Genomic DNA, 16,954 nt, shown 5'->3' with positions numbered 1-16,954 from the left:
TGGGGGACTTTTGGGATAGCATTGGAAATGTAAATGAGGAAAATACCTAATAAAAATATTAAAAAAGATATATATGGACAGTGACAGAGGTTGACAACCTCAAATAATGAGGCAGGGATGTTAGAGTAGTGGCAAGGTAGATAAGCGGTGTATTTTATAATCCTGGCTATGTAGAAGGCTGAGGAAGGAGGACTAACTGCACTACAATGTAAGTTTAGGCCATCCCAGGGAACTTAGTGAGGCTTTACTATGACATACAAAACTGTAAAAGGACAGAGGATGTTGTTTGATATTCTTCAGTTTCATGCTTGCCTAACAGGCATGAGACTGAGTTCAGTCCTCAATACTGCGAAGAAAATATAAAGAGCTCACTCATGTAGCTTTGTCTGGAATCTGGTTTTATATTTCCTGATCTTAGGCTATTTCAACAGTAGCTGAATCAACCTTCTGAAAAATTAAAAGCTGGAGAAAACATTTGACTTGATAAAATAATTATCATGAGTGTTAAGTGAGAGGCTGGCTTGGAGTATGTATGGAAGCAGGGGGATTCAGTCTGAGGTTGGTGAATTAACTCTTAAGAAGGAGACAAAAGTATATAATACTCTAATCTTTAGGGCTCAGTTTCTACCCAGGGTAAGAAGTAGAATTCAGATTCCATTCTTTTTACCAAAAGGATGAATTTTTATTTTAGTAGTTGGACCTCAACAACACCTTGATAGTTCTATCTTTCCATATGGTGTTTTAAATGTTAAAGAGGATTTTGACATTTCCCTTTCTATTATTACCAGGAAAATTGGAGGTGGAGTCCAAAGCTGATTATAAGATAGGGGTACATCCTTAGTGGTTTCCAAGCTGGCTAATTCTTGGAACACCTTGACAGACACATTCAAAGCATATTGAAACCATAAAAAACAAACAAACAAACAACAAGCAAGAAAAAACCTGCACACCACAATCTTAAGAATGGTCCTTGGCTAGGACAATCTGGGAATATTTACCCAGCACCAAAACGTTGAGTTAGCAGCTAAATCCTATCACTGTTGATGCCTACAACACATAGTAATGAATATGACAGTAAAAGCTAATACAGTATCATTTCCTCAAAAAGAAATAGTTTGAATTGAAACCAGACACATCATCACAAAGCTATGCTTCATCAGTGCATGATGCCTACAGTATCACTTCTTGGGTAGATCAGGGCTCAGATATACCCATGGCAGGTACTCAATCCATATTCCCCTAAGCCTTCCTACTGCAAGATACTTTTATAATCCTATCTTAGAGTCTGTCTCTGAGTCCCTTGTCAAGGCATAGGCTGGGCTGAGATTTGTGCTATAGAAGTCCCCCCCCACACACACACACATCCTAAAATCCTATAATACCAGAAGCCACCATAGCTCTTGAGATTTGAAGCCCCACTCCCTAGTTCTTAAAGTAATCTTCTTGGAATTTGAAGGGAAGGCTCTTTCTTTTCAAGATCTGTTCTTATTCTCACACCCTTGAGTAGTGACTCATTCTGAAGAGTAATTTCTCAGCTCCTTTCCCACAAGTCTGATGCACTTCTCTTCTTATAATAAGATGTGATCTATTCTTCTATGAGCCCATTGTTGTTTTGGCTACAGTTTTTCATGCAAACTGATCTGACATATTATGAGAACTGTTTAAAATTTCTTACTGGAAGGTAACTGCTTTCTCTGGCTGGCACCAGGATTTCAGCATTTCCCTTCCAGGGGAAATTCAAAGTTCTTGGGGACTATGATTTTAATAGTCTGATTGCACAAGGAGGGACATGAATATCTTCACTCTTGAAAGGAAAATTACAGCAATAGGAAACTGCAGAAGCTGGACAAGTGGTCAGTGACAAAGACTAAGTCATTCATGTTGAATACTTCCCCTTCCAAATGGGAAGGGTTCTCATGCAATCGTTTTTTTTTTTTTTTTTTTTGAAAGGCTATTCTCTTTTGTTTCACTTATACTTGTTGTAAGTTAAAACTTGACTTCTAGGTTTCAGCTTACAGAAAATGAAACCACCTTCATTAAGATCCTCATTAAAGGCAACTCTAGATGCAATTCTACTTCAAACACTAGATTATTGCTATAATTACTCAAGGTGGTGTTTTTCTTTTTCTTTTTTTTTAATTGTTGTTACTGACATCTTTAAAAGTGAGTTTCAGCGAAAATCTTACCTGTGCTTTCACTGCTGGGAACCAACATCTGGAAAATGCTAAGTGCATATAACAGACTCAATAAATTTTGACTGAAAACAAAATCAGCCAAACAACCAAACAAAATGCCTAAAATACAAATTTAGAAAGCTTATGGTTTTCATTCTCACACAGTATGTCCTGTACAGTAAAAACATACTGATTAGAAAGAAATGGTTTATTATATAAAAGTGTTATTGGGCATTTAAAATAAAGGAGAAGATGCAATAGTAGGGACACTTCTAGCTTTTGTAATTTAAGCCCTCTGATGCTCCAGTGTCTATTAACCTAAGGTAAACTCCTATGAGAAAATAAATACACTTACCATTCTCCTGGAATCGAGGTACCCAGGAAGTCTGTTAGAGATTAATAAATTTATACAGGAGATCCTTGTTAAGGTGGATGTTTCTTTTTGTACTATGATTATAGAGATAGAGAGAGCTACAAGAGACATAACCTGATTAGACTCTATCTGACTGCCTTAGTTAGGGTTTTACAGTTGTGAACAGATACCATGACCAAGACAACTCTTACAAGGACAACATTTAACTGGGACTGCCTTACAAATTCAGAGATTCAGTTCATTATCATCAAGATGGGAGCATGGCAGAATCCAGGCAGGCATGGTGCAGGAGGAGCTCAGAGTTCTGAATCTTCATCTGAAGGCTGCCAGGAGAATTGGCTTCCATGTGGTTAGAAGGAGTGTCATAGTGACACACTTTCTCCAACAAGGTTACACCTCCTAATAGTGCCACTCCCTGGGCCAAACCTATTCAAACCACTACACTAACCAATAGTTATAAAGATGTTAAGTCTCACACAGATGTAGCCAATAAATCACTATTAGGAAACATATCATTTGGCCAATGAGATTTGTTTCTGGACTTGGGACTTTTCAACCTCCCCATCTTTAAGTTCTAATCAGTCAATTAGATGTTAGTCTTGCAATTTTTTTTCATGGACTTGTGTTTACATTCTCTATAAAATATGCTAACTGCAGCTGGCCTAAGAAGTCAGATTTCAGAGTGGCAATTCACTGGCTTGCTAGAGTCTGTGACCTCTGAGTATAGTACACTTTAGAAATTCAATTCCAAAGCACGGTAGGCATTCCCTCATGTCTCCTTGAACTCTGACTCCTGTCAAAAGTACCACCCCCACAGCCCCACAGGAGAGGTGTAGCTAGTAGTCCTGTAGACAATGTCCCAAGCTTCTGACCTTCAGGCTAAACTCCTCCTAGTTACCTAGCAACAGTAAAGATAACAGCCCACCATAAGAAGGGGCTGCTTAGCCCCACATCACTCTCTTACTCCCTTTACTCTCCCCTTGTTCTCTCCTCTCCTCTCCTCTCCTCTCCTCTCCTCTCCTCTCCTCTCCTCTCCTCTCCTCTCCTCTCCTCTCCTCTCCTCTCCTCTCCTCTCCTCTCCTCTCCTCTCCTCTCCTCTCCTCTCCTCTCTTCTCCTCTCCCTCTCTCTCCCTCTTTCTCTCTCCCTCTCTCTCTCTCTCTCTCTCTTACTCTCTAGCCTTTCTTCTCTTTCTCCTTTCCCACTCCTCTCTGCTTGGCCATGGCTGGTATCTCTCTCTCTCTCTCTCTCTCTCTCTCTCTCTCTCTCTCTCTCTCTCTCTCTCTCTCTTGCCTTCTCTCTTCCCCCCGCCTGTCTACAACAAAGCTCTAAAACCATAGACTGTCTCTGTTCATCAAGGCCCGCTGCTAGTGAACAATGGAATAGGCTTTCTCCTAAATGAGCCGTTTCTAATCTCCTGGTGGAAGGCCTTCCTGTGCTCCAGTCAAGGCCCAGACTAAGGACTCTTGCCTGTGTGGGAACCTCTCTCCCTCAGCCCTTGCTCCCATAACCCCGGGGCTACAGGGTGTTACCTTGGGGCCCCCATTTAGGAGCTGCCATTTGTCTCCCCTGCACCTCCATCGAGTGGGATCAGTGACTTAGATACCCACCTGGAGCCAAGTGGAAAGCTTCTGGCAGCCCTCCTGCGTCTGTCTGAGAGAGCACTGAAGGAACTCTGGCCGGGGTTATCCTCCCTCCCCACTCCTTTCCCTGCCCCCAATAGTTCCCACACTCATAGGTGACAGGAGGGGCACAAGCCACGGTCACTGCTTTTTTTAGCAAATTGAGCTTCTGAGGGCAAGCTTCCAAAGTTTACATAACTGTGTTGTTTCTTTAGTTCTTTGCTTTGTGGAACAGTTTTCCTTTCACCCAGGACTACCTACAATATATTCTTTTGACTTGGTTTACTGTACTGTACTTGTTTGTTCTTAGTAGCTCTGCTCCAAAGCTCTCATTATACCTTTGCTCTTGCACATTCTATCTCTTTAGAATTTGCCTACAAACTGAGATAGAGAATGAAAAACTAGACCATAATAATGTCTTGTGTTCTATAAAATTTTATACTTTCTATCATTAATACTATCATCTTTAAGATACATTAGAATATTAGAAGCCAGGTGGAATGATATGTCCATATAATCTCAGGTACATTAGAAGTTGAGATAGGAGGACCACAAGTTCAAGGCCGGTTTAAGAAAATTAACAAATCCTTGTTTCAAAATAAAATTTTAAAAGGATTAGGGATGTCACTCACTGATAGAATGCTTGCCGAGTGTATGTGGAAAGTCAGGGTTCTAGTCAGTTCTGAGAAAAAGAAAAGAAAAATACACATTAGGATGGATCTAAAGTGTTTTGTGATAGTGCTATGTTACATAGCTAGTTAGATTTAGCATGCTTGAAGGTTAAGAAAGGATCTTTTTCTCATAATGAGCTTTGGACTCCCATTTCCTATGTCCTTAGTAATACATTAAGGTTTCTCTCTCTCTCTCTCTCTCTCTCTCTCTCTCTCTCTGTGTGTGTGTGTGTGTGTGTGTGTGTGTGTGTGTGTGTGTGTGTGTGTAGACCCAGAGTTTACATCTAGTGTCTTGCTAATCATTCTCTGTTCTTTTCACTGAGGCCAAATTTCTTGCTGAACATGGCTTGTCTGCTCTCTAGATGCCCTATGAGCTGGGATTCAAGGTGATCAACATGCCTGCCCAGCTCATCTACGGAATCTCAGAATCCAAGCTTTAGCTTCTACATTTCCACCTGTACTATCTCTCCACCCCTACACTAAATTTAAAAGAATTTCCCCTCTTCAGATTTATTATACCTTTATCAAACAAGGAAGACGGAGGGAGCAGGGTTATGCTGAGTAACACCAAGGGAAGGGAGTTTTTTTTCCCTTGCAAAGTGTAGCTATTTTAAAGCTTTCTTTTTTTTTTCATTTATTCATTTTCACTCAGTTATAAGATTTTTTCTCTTTTCTTTTTTCTTTTTTGTTGTTGTTGTAAAAAAGAAGCAGTGAATCTGAATAATAACATGGGTGGAGACACAATATTAAAAACTTCCCAAAGATCACAAGACTCCCATTTAGTAGAAGTTCCCTGGGAAAGAACTAAAACATACTATTGCTTTGCCTGTAAATCAAAGCTCAATCAAATGAACCTGACCACCTGAATAGGAAACATCCTTAAGGAAATATACTTGTTGCAGAAACTTCAAGTAAGATTTTAGCGTAAGTTTGCATGATGGCCTCTCTAGTCATTGACTATTCTCACCCATCCGTTATTTTGTTTTTCTTTGCCACAGTACCTTTTGCCATCATCCACTCTCATCCTTTAAGAGTGCGCCTACTTATTTATAATAAAATCTGTCTACAGCCTACACTACATTCTCTGTTTCTAATCTAAATTACTTTCACAGAAATCACAGAAGCAGGGAGCTGAGCAACTTCTAGAGACCTCATGCTATTGGAGTCATTTCAATATAGCACTATGTTAGGTAATTTTAGGGGGATAGCATGGCCACCTCTTCATAAATGTGAGGGTTCATGCAGCCCCAAAGGCATTTCCTTTAGGAGGACCAAATTCAGAATTTCGAGGGAGGCCAAAGATTGCTGATACAGACAATGCCAGCCAACCAGGAACTGCTGTTTAGTAGAGATGTTTTCTTGGGACCAATGGGGTGCAGGTGGAGAGTATTACAGTAGAGGACAGATGAGCTGGCTGGGTCATTTCTCACCTGCTGACTGAGTCTGTGTCACTGATTCCATGTGCCACCTTGCCTCTAACTCCCAAGGTAGGGTCAGGCAGCAAGCAGTCCAGGACACAGGTAGCAAGTAATTTTATTCTATGATGTAGCAGGCCACTCTTTTGTTTGTAAAACATACGTGCTGAAGTGATGAGAGATGCCAAGGAGATAGGATTTTATACCCAGGTAGCATCAAGAATTAAGCAAGCTTCAGGTGAGAAATAAGTCCTCACAAGAGTCTTCTCCTTTCTGACATCAATTTCAAATTTGTTTCCCCTACAGTAGTCCTTATAAATGTCATACCACATTGTCAAGAAAACCTATCCCTCCTAGACACATGCTCATGATGCAACTAGACACTAAATGGTTGGACTGACTAAGGGTGGGTTAAATGACCTGCCATGTAATGTGGATCCCATATTAACTAAGCTGACCTCCCTTACTCAGAGAAAGTGCTACCCATATGTAGCATAAGTCATAAAATGTGTCACATGTTAAGGGGCTCCAACTTATGTACCCAGAGGAAGAGTGCTTAGACGACACAGAACCTAAGTCACATTTCCACCTGCCATCCTTCTTTCTTCATGCTGCAGAACCTTTCCTTTCGATGAGAGCTTCAAAAGGAGATAAATATTTTTGTAGTGTGGTAAAGTGCACACTACCTTAGACACCTGCTGTGTTGCTGCCTTCATGAATAGGCCTCTGCCCTGAAGTACAATTTGACTTAGCTCCTCTCTTGAACCGTCTCTCCCACACTAAAGCCAAACAACCCTCAAGTACAACAACTGAGGGGAACAATTCATAGCACTCAGGAAACTTCTTACTTATGGTTGTAATCAGCTGATTATCCCTGTGATGGCTGCTTTTCTTTCTTAACTTGATGGTGATAGGTAGATAATCAGATATTAGAAGGCTTTGAGGACACTTGAGATAGATGTTTGCTTCCTAGGTGCCAGCAGCTTGGCAAAACACCAACTGAAACTGTAGAATCTGGTTATCTGTCAAAAGAATGTGATCTGAGTCTTTGTCTGCCCTACCTGGAGATTTGACATTGGCAAAACTAACTAGAAGGTCATAAGATTGTTATCTAGCTCAAGGCTTTCAGGCAAGGAACAAGGACATCCCACTGTCTTCTCTCATAAAAGCTGTCAATCACCCAAACTTGAAAATACCTCTAAGGAAAAGTTATCCATTCTAGGGACTTTAGAAATTGTACAAATCCCTAAAATGCAAGTAAGCTGTAGCCTATTCTCACCCTTTAAGATCACTGTACTTAACTCTGCAATAGACTCCTACTATCTTCTATCAGGCTTTCAGTGTCTCATCTTTACAGGGAGATAAAGACCTGTGAGTTAGATCAGAGTGAGCCTCTGCTGACAAGACGGTTCAGGGACACTCAGGTCATGATAGGCTATTATTTCATGATGTGAGGATTATTTCACCAGGTGAGGATCAACAGCTGCACATCTCATGTATCCCATCCGTGTAGACTGTGCCTGGATTGTCCCACTGCCTTTCCTAGATTTTCAGAGTGCAGATTTCATGTAATGAGACTACAGACCCTCAAAATAGTATGAGCCAAATTCCATACAATATCTTTTATTTTTTACTTCTGTTTTTCTGTAGAACTTCCACAAGTTCTACAGGACGCAAATAAAAATAAATGCAAAAGACCTGGTCTTGTTTCCAAAGTAAAACTCTCATCATCTTTAGGATGCTCTATCCTCCTGGCATGAATGTATGACAATGCATGCATAGTGAGGCCAACTTATCAAGCTTAACTGAGCTTGCATGCTTCAGCGTGAGACTTTATTATGCATCTGTGATAAATTGACCTAGTTGTTCTCAATTTTCAGTACCTCAGAAGTAGTACTGATATCAAATGACCCAAAGCCCTAAATCTGTGAGAGCTTTATTGATTGTGATGTTAGGGGTGTGAGATGTCTCATAATGCGACAATGAGTCTTAAAGCATAGAAGAATGAAGATTGAAATTCAGCTTGGTACCTGTCTGGATCCTAGCTTGTGGAATGTTGCTACTCATACTTAGTGTGCATAGCCGACATCGCATCAGACCCCATGTGTTAGATGAGCCCCTGGCTCCCACATGCTTTAGACACCTTGGTTGATGTTTCAGGGATTGGGACCAGCCAAAGGCAAAGAATTATGCTGCAGTCAACAATGATGAAAGGAGTCGGACATCAGACAAAAAGATATAGAGTTTGGTGCTTGCCCCACTGGTCTTTGGTCTTGCTTTGGTTCAGTATTTTCTTGCTATGATGTTTTGGAGTGGTGATGTATAACCTGTGGTGTTGCAAGCATGTGATCTGCTTTTTATTTCTGATTTTATAGTGATTACTGTTAGGAGATTGTGCGAATCTTAGAAAACATTTTGAACTTTGGACATTTGACAGTTAAAAGACTTTGAACTTTGAACTTATAACATTGTTGAAACTGTACTAAACTATGGGGACTTTTGAAGTGAGACTAAAGGTATGTTTCATTATGTCTAGGCATGACCCTCATAGACTCATGTGTTTGAAGGAGCCTATGGGGGTTAGAGAAGGAATGTAGTACTTTTAATAGTCTTGACCCAGGGAGTAGGAGGTATGGCCTTCTTAGAGTGGGTATGGCATTGTGGAGGAGTTGTGTCTCTGCAGAAGTGGGCCATTGAGAGTAATATATATGCTCAAAATCTGCCTTGTCTAAGTCACAGGAGTATTATTCTGGTGGCCTTCAAGTCAAGATGTGGAGCTATTGGCTCCTTCTCCATCACTATGTCTGCCTGGGTGCTACCATGCTTCCTGCCATGATGATAATGGACTGAATCTCTCAAACTGTAGCCAGTCCAAGTTAAATCTTGTTCCTCATGTGAGTTGCCTTGGCCATGCTGTCCTTTCAAAGCAATGAGACTGAACTAAGACATTGTTCTTTGGGATATTGGCCAGTCACTACAATTAGTCACTTGTCATCAAAATTATACAAAGTGCTGAAAGGGGATTTTCATGTATGACAGATACTTCCATCTTTCAGAAAATTGCAAAAATTTTGAGGTTGCCTTTAAAGAGCCAGGATCAAAGTCAGACTTCTGTCTATCCAGAAACTGACATTAAACAAAGATTCTTCCTCCTTGGTCACTGGTAAAATCTTTTACACCCTCTTGATTATGACCCTTTTCTCACTGATGATTTACTGTATATTTAGATACATTATATCTGTGGCTTTTTGTAACCTTGGCAAGTCATTTCTATTAAAATACTTAGTATATATATATATATATATATATATATGGAGAGAGAAACATAGATAGATAGATAGATAGATAGATAGATAGATAGATAGATAGATAGATAGATGATAGATAGATAGATAGATGTAGATGTGTGTGTGTGTGTGTGTGTGTGTGTATGTGTGTGTGTGTGTGTGTGTGTGATAGCATATATGTGGGTATCAGAGGAAATACTGTTGATTATTTCTTTCTGCCATGTTGATCCTGGGGATTAAACTATGATCCTCATGCTTGATGACAACACCTTTACCTGCTCAGCCATGTCAAAAGCCCAGTTATTTTTGGTAAGTTATTTTTCCCTAGTCATATTACAAGCTATATAGACATTGTTCTTAATGACCACTATATACTTTACTACCCAGAAAATGAATGAAATATAATGAGTTAAATACAGTCGAGGATGGACTATTGGGAACTTCAGGGTGACAAATCTACAAATTCATGACATGTTGGAAGATTTTCATAGTTAAAATTTCTAGAAAAACAGTTTCACCAATTTTCCTGGTGAATATTATTGTGTAATTCAAAATTACTCAGTGTGAGAGGAAGCCTAAGTGATCATTAATTGAATTTTGTTTATATCATATCACATTTGATGTCACATCCATGTACGTTTGTGTTACTGTTTCAAATACTCTTAAACAGATCCATATTTTGACTTATATAATTTTATTTTTAAAACATTTTCTAATTTATATCAAATGCAAGCATATTATTGTCCTATATATAAGATTTATTTCAAAAATGAATGATTTATCAAAATGCAAGGGCTGAAAAGTCTATGAAAAAACAGGAGTAAAACTCAATAAGATCATTTCTGACATTAATTAATATATATAACAAATAGTCAAAGCAAACATAAAATGTAGTCAAAGTGAACATCAGCAACATTTAAATATTCAACAACATTATCAAGAAAGAGGAAAGACTAATTCCCAAATGAGAAATTATTTCCAAGTACTGTGTATGACAAGGGATTTATACACAGGATATATACGGAATATATATATGCAGTGACAGAGATTGAGCATGTAGATCAGTAGTTTATCCCTAACCTAACATATATAGCTCCCTGGATTTGATGCTTAGAACTGCAAATATAAAGCAGAACAAATATTAACTGCTGTAATTCTTTGATCTTGTACATATTTTCAAATTTAGTCACAATCTTCTGAGCATGAAGTCATTGTAACTTCTGCTTTCCCTGTAGCATCATGGCATCAGGGCTACAGCTTCTTGTATCCTTTGAGAGACTTTTCAGCATTTAGCTCTGAACTGGGCACATATTGTTTGGAAAATATTGAGCATAAACCCAGATGATCACTAAAAATCTTATACTGATAAATATTATTAACTATAAGAATTACCAGTATGAGTTTTCTAGATTGGTTCCCAGAAAGTAGAAATTCTAAAATATTATTGAGAATAGGAATATCTCTGCTACCAAGTTATTTATGTGTGCAAAAATTATTATGTTTTACTACAGGGGATTACTTTGGCTGGATCCCAGAAAACTAAAGAATATGGAAGTTGGCAGAGCATCAGAATGGAGGATCATAGCAGACAGGTAAAGGGCAGAGAGCCAAACTTATTCCTGGAAAAGGATAACCAGGAGTAAAGCAACAAAGGAGATCCAAAATGTTCAAAACCAAGAAGCTGTCTCCACTCCTTCAGACTCAGGGTTGTTTTGGTGATTCTGTAGTCACAAACCACATCTACCTCATTTCCCACGGACCTCAGTTTGACTGGCAATATGTTGGGTAGCATCCTTCAATACTTTACTAAGGTACTTTGTTCATTTAACAAATCTCTCCAGTCTAGTTTGACTACAGTAATAAACAGAAATGCTTTAACATGTATCCCCAGAAATATGAAAGTTGTTTAACCAAGAAGTTAATGATTGATAAACAAAAGAATGATTCAGAAAATTGGGATTTCAAGTATCCTATGATTTGTGAATTAGTGCAGTTCTCCATTTCAGGGGACTTAGACATCTAAGGGACCAGTATGCTGCACTTCATAATTGCCTTTGGTAAACATTTAGTCACTCCAATCAACTAATGAGTCCATGTGATACATATATTTCTGTACTATAGGGATAACAGTACATACAGAATACTGCAAAGAATGAATTCTGTTGTTTTATGATGTCATGTGGAAATTAGGGCTAAAAATGTCTAGATCCCTGAAATAATAGATATTAGTGAGAATAAAAACAAATAGTCCCCACTATATTGAAAAGAGCCCAAAGGTTCCTCTCTCCTCATCTACATAAATATTAATAATAGAATTAAACTCCCTGGTTCTTTTGTTTTGTTCATATGAAGTTGAGAATTCCACTTTCTAAGTCTGTGAAGAATTATATTGGAATTTTGATGGGCATTGCATTGAATCTGTAGACTGCTTTTATAACATGGCCATTTTCATTATGTTGCTCCAAGGAAGGGGCATTTTAGGGTGTGTGTGTGTGTGTGAGGCAGATGTGGGTAAGTGAGTACCTGCTCAGAGGCAAAGGAGAGGGGGAATGGGATGAAGAACTCAAGAAGTTGGGGCCAGGAATAGGATAATCAAAAACAAAACAAAACAAAAATAAGACAAAACAAACAAATAAACAACCCCAATTACAACCTGTTGCCTTAGATCTATGCCAGTAGCTTTGAACATATTATATAATAGCTTTTGCTATGCCAACTTGTAAACTTTTGTTTGCCTGCCTTAACTGGCCTGAGTTTAGAAGAGTCTTCTTTCTTTACTTTGTACTATATCATCTAAATATAATTCTTTTTTTTAAAGATTTATTTATTTACTTATTTATTACATGTAATACACTGTAGCTGTCGCTGTCTTCAGACACACCAGAAGAGGACATCAGATCTCATTACAGGTGGTTGTGAGCCACCATGTGGTTGCTGGGATTTGAACTTCAGACCTTCGGAAGAGCAGTCGGGTGCTCTTACCCACTGAGCCATCTTTCCAGCCCTAAATATAATTCTTATTCTGGGTGGATCCATCTGGTAAGGAAGTTTACACTAAGGTCTTAAGGGATTTTCTTTTTTAACTCTTCCAGGTTGGCTTTTATTCATGTCATGAAGGTTTCTATGGATCTGAAACATGTAATATAAAGTTAAATCATTCATTCTGTCTCAAGGTTTCAAAGTTTTCAGTTCTTGATCCCTTAGCCTGTCAAATGATTTAATATTATGGTAGTTAATGATGTTGGAACAAAGCTTTCATGGAAGAAAGGAAGAGGCAGGGAGCTGGGGACTACTTCAAAGTCATGTCTTCAAGAACTCACTTCCTCTAATGGGGTTCTACCTCCTAAAGGTTTACGCAAAGATAACATATCATGATATGACTCCAACAATCTATTAACCCATTCATAATTCAAAACCCTCAAAATTCAATCACCTCTGATTAGGAATCAAAGCACTTGTAATCCATTCATCTCTTAATACTGCTGCCTCAGGACCAAGCCTTAAATTAAACATATGAGAATCGGGGGGTTCATTTCAGATCCATATCTTAACATGCTCCAACACAAAGCTACCCAAAACCTTGAGATACAGTGTCAGACAATGATGGAAACAGTATTTTGAGGAGAGAGGTTTTGTCCCTGAGACCTTCAAAGCATAACATCCAAGCACCTGGATAGTCCTCAATCCAGTTAGACAAAATTCTTGGTTTATAGGTTTGAATAAAAAACCCATGCTTCACAAAAGTTAATTGTGAAGATGATATTTCCAATAACTCAGAAATATTAATATAAACTCTGCTATCATCATCATATGACCATAGGATACCCCAGCCCAATATTCATTTCTCACTCAATGTTCCTATCAAGCATGAATTTTAAACATATATATTAATTAATCTTAGAATACGTTAGATCTGCTAATTTACTTCATAGCAAAATATTGCATAGAATTAAGACTTGTTTTACAAAAATGGAAAATAAGGAAAACAAAATATATGTGATTTTGTTCACATTGAAATCTGTAATAACTTAAGTTAGAAAATTCTGATTGATAACCCAAGGCTAAGTGTTCTTATCCCAGTGGTATTCTCTCTCTCTCTCTCTCTCTCTCTCTCTCTCTCTCTCTCTCTCTCTCTCTCTCTCTCTCTCTCTCTCCTTGTGATGTAGAAACAATACAGTGATGCTTTGGGTGATATAGCCCATTGTGATCAAACAGAATACAAAGAATAACTGATGCTGCTAGAGCCAGAGACTGATAAACACCTGCAAAATTTAGAATATGACTTGTCTCCATCAAAATTCTTATTAAGGATTTAATTGTAATTGGAGCAATGTGAGAAAGGGGCCATTTAGGAGGTGTTTGGATTGACAGATTAATGGTTTCTTCTGTGAGTTCTTGGTCTGAAATTATTACATCAATGTTTTAGTTGCTATAATGACATATCTTCATGAAGCTAGCCTCTTGTTATAATTTCCCCTATGTCTATCATGATATGAAGGAGCTCAAAGCTCTTAGATTCCCATTCTTCAGAGACATGAGTTGGATTTACTTTTCTTAATAAGTTTTCCAGGCTTGTGTATTCTGTCACAGCCTTAAGACAGACACCAAGATGATGTTACATGTGTTGTTCTGTATAAGCCTTGAAAATTTTAAGTTTAGTTCTGCTTTTACCTCTGACAAGGAGATGAAGAAGCTGTGAGCTACATTTCTTCAAGAACTAGTCCACTATTTGTTGTGACAAACACCATTATTGGAAGTAACTTGTAGGTGGGACTATATTTCTATGTCAGAGTTCGTCATTGGAGGTAGTTAAGCAGAAACCTGAAGCTGAAACTACACGGGAATAGGGATATCTGGCTAGGCAGCTTGGTTATGCTTAGCTAGCTTTCTAATACAGTCCAGAACAACATTGGCTGGAGCTTCTGATATCAATTGACATCCAAGACAATTCACAAGAGAGAAGCCCATGGTCCAATCTGATCTGGGCAATTCCTCAGTTGGAACTCCATTCTCAGGTGACTCTAGGTTGAACCAAGGTTAATTAGGGCATAGTCTATGAACTCACAGATGCTTACTTTTCTTTGGATTTTTTTCCTTGTGTTTACAATGTACAAACTTATAAGAAATGTGAAATTACAAGTTATGTATATACTGATGGAGTAGCGAGTAGAACTCATTGCTAAAAGAAAGACAATAAAGTGATGGAATTTTATACCTTTTCTAATATATTTATTTGTTTCTTTATTATTTATTACATTCTGAATGCAGTTTCTCCTGCTTTCTTCCCTTCACGTCCACCCCCTGTCTCATCCAGTTCTCCTACTGGATGGAGTAGTGACTAAAACTCATTGCTAAAAGAAAGATGATAAAGTGATGGAATTTTATACCTTTTTCTACTATATTTATTTGTTTCTTTATTATTTATTACACTCTGAATGCAGTTTCTCCTGCGTTCTTCCCTTCAAGTCCAACCCCTGCCTCATCCAGTTCCCCTACATTTCTCTTAAGAAAATTCAGGCCTTGAATGGTTATCAACTAGCCATGGCATATTAAGCTGTAGTAAGATCAGGCACCTACTCTCCTATTAAAGTTGAACAAGGAAACCCAGTAGAAGGAAAGGGTCTTAAAACAGGCTATAGAGTTAGACAGAGTTCCTGCTCTCACTGTTTGGAATTCCATAAGAAGACCAAGCTACAAAACTGTAACAAATGTTCAGAGGACCTAGGTCAGTCCAATGCTGACTCCTTGGTTGGCAATTAAATCTCTGTGAGCCCTTATGAGCTTAGGTTAGTTGATTCTGTGGGTTTTCCTGTGGTGTCCTTGAGTGTTCTGTTGCCTACCTTCCTTCTTTTCCTATTCTACAGGATTCTAAAAGCTCTGCCTAATGTTTGGCTGTGGCTCTCTGCATTTGTCTCTACAAGTTGCTGGCTCCCAGGCATCAATCTACGAGTATAGCTGAATAGCATTAGTTTTGTTGTTGTTGTTTGTTTGCTTGCTTTTGTCAGTTGTGTTTGGTTTTATCCTAGGTTTCTGAGCTAACCAGCCTTAGAGTCCTGGCTTCTAGGCAGTGTCAGAGGTAGGCAATCTCCCAAGGGATGGGTCTCAAGCTAGATCAGTCTTTGGTTGGCCAGTCATTAAATTTCTACTTCATTTTTACCTCAGCACATCTTATAGGCAGGACAAATTGTAGGTTGAAGGTTTTGTGGATGGGTTGATGTTTCACCTTTCCAAGTGAAGTCTTGGTCATGGGGGATGGCTTGTCCAGGCTCTGTATGCCCCATTGCTAAGAGTCTTAACTAGAATCACCTTCATAGATTCCAGGGGTGGGGGGTGTTCCGAAGCAATAGGATTTTTATCTCCTTGCAGAGATGCCCCAGATTCCAGCTCTCTCTCCCAATACTCTCTCTCACTATCCTTCTCCAACCTGATCTTTCCTGTTCCCATTCCTGTCCCCTCATCCCAGACCCCTATTTCTACCCTGTCCACCTCTACTAAAGCTAAATACTAAGAGGGCCACAGGCAGGGGGTGGGAGCAACACAAGAATCTCACTGTGAAAGGGAAATAAAATTTCAGTCTTAAAAAGCCTATTAGTCTATGCCCTGAGAGCTGTCCATGGTGCTTTTGAGTTCTAATTAGAACATTATAGAAGCCTAGAAACAGTTACTTTTCTATGATGACTCAGCCTTTGTTATCTAACCTCAGATCAAGACACTAGTTTGACGTTTCCATTACAAGTTTAAACATGAGAGAAAAGTTAACTGTAAAGTTGTAAGAGAGTCTGCTAGATAAATGAATATTGGTCGTGAGTCTGAAGCGTTATTACTATTGTGAATGCCATATTGAGTATTGCTTATGTCCACATGTGATTCTGGGTGAGAATTTTCCTCTCTTCCTATATCTTGCTAAATCTATATCTTTCTCTCTTCCTATAGCTAAGGATAGAATCTCGTTCTATTTTCCCAGCAAAAGGAAATCTCATTGTTGCACTTTATTCTAAAACCCAAGTATTAGAATATTTAAATATTTAATTTAAATTAAATTTGAATTAAATTTGAAAATTAAACCTCAAGAAACACAATTTCTTCAAACTTCAGATTAAAGATATTAGTGTCAGTTAAGCTTCATAAATGAATATTTTCATTCAAGTCTTATGATACCTTGAGTGAGGCTTAGTCACATACACTGTATATAAAATTTCTGGTTTATATATACTAATAATATAAGATTTCTAAGGACAAAGACCCATTTTTCTTGTGTATATATGTGCACATGTGAATGTCTGTAGATGTTGATGTGTGTGCAGATGCATGCATGTTTACAGATGTGTGTGCATGCATGTGTATGTGTGTGCCTGTGCTGCAGAGGCCCAATGACAACTTTGGTTGTTACTTCTCAGGTGCTGACCATATTGCT

The 16,954-nt window shown here is 38.5% G+C and overlaps 1 protein-coding gene across 1 annotated transcript in view; it reads left to right on the top strand.

Moving 5' to 3' along the window:
- Positions 1-16,954, top strand: part of LOC110296910 (regenerating islet-derived protein 3-beta) — a 138,565-nt gene that overhangs the window by 71,996 nt on the left and 49,615 nt on the right. Inside the window, exon 3 of the mRNA XM_029478852.2 lies at positions 11,052-11,132. The gene's annotated coding sequence lies outside the window, so the exon portion shown is untranslated. The remainder of the gene's footprint in view (positions 1-11,051; positions 11,133-16,954) is intronic.

This window comes from Mus caroli, unplaced genomic scaffold (assembly GCF_978045245.1).
Source record: "Mus caroli unplaced genomic scaffold, Mus_caroli_1 scaffold_7, whole genome shotgun sequence".
NCBI classification, from domain to species: Eukaryota; Metazoa; Chordata; class Mammalia; order Rodentia; family Muridae; genus Mus; species Mus caroli.
Note: the sequence above shows the minus strand (reverse complement) of the source record. Positions and strands in the feature narration are given on the sequence as shown.